The following is a 782-nucleotide window of genomic DNA, read 5'->3' as shown; positions in this document are numbered from 1 at the left end:
GATGTGTGTTTTGGGAAGAAGAGGAATTGAGGCTACTTACCTTTGTTTATAAGGAAAGAGGGATGGGCTGAGCTGTTAATGGTGGCTTCATGTCTCTCTCTCCCTTCAACACAGTAGCAACGTGCATATGAGAAGATGAAACCATAGTTGGAGACTGAGTTCCAAACGGTGCTGAGAGAGGAGTTAACTAGGGTTGGGTTTATTTGGATGGAAGGTGGTTTGGTTGGACCAAAAGAGAAGAAGCCAATCTGGTTCAAGGGTTTGGCTTATCAAACTAATACGGTTCAATCATTCATTCATTAGTTCTTTTCAAGAACAACCAAAGAGATTATTAAAATCTTTCGGGGTACTTATTCCATAGAACCTAATGTGGTAGGTGGCGTTACTGGCGAGAATCCTGCATCGAATTTGCAAGAAGATTTGGAGGCTAATAATTTGGAAAGAAATAATGTTGAGGAGGCTTGTATGCATGATGAACCAGGCTGGGAGCAAGTTGTGAGGGTTTTAGAAATCTAGAGAGCAGTGGGTAAAATTTGGGGATAGAAATACCAAGTTCTTTCATGTCCAGACTCTTGTGCGGAGAAAGCATAATAAGATTCATGGTCTCTTTCTTCAAGATGGGGTGTGGGAAACGGACCCGGATGTCCTTAGAAGGGAAGCTGAATCCTTCTATAAACGCCTATTCTGCCAGTCAGAAGATGTAGACTTAGGTTGTCTTGGTGATGTGCCACTGCCTTCCCTGAATGATGAAGCCTGTTGTAGCCTCACAGCGCCAGTTACTT

This window comes from Arachis ipaensis, chromosome B09, assembly GCF_000816755.2.
Source record: "Arachis ipaensis cultivar K30076 chromosome B09, Araip1.1, whole genome shotgun sequence".
Classification (NCBI taxonomy): domain Eukaryota; kingdom Viridiplantae; phylum Streptophyta; class Magnoliopsida; order Fabales; family Fabaceae; genus Arachis; species Arachis ipaensis.
This window is presented reverse-complemented; position numbering follows the sequence as displayed.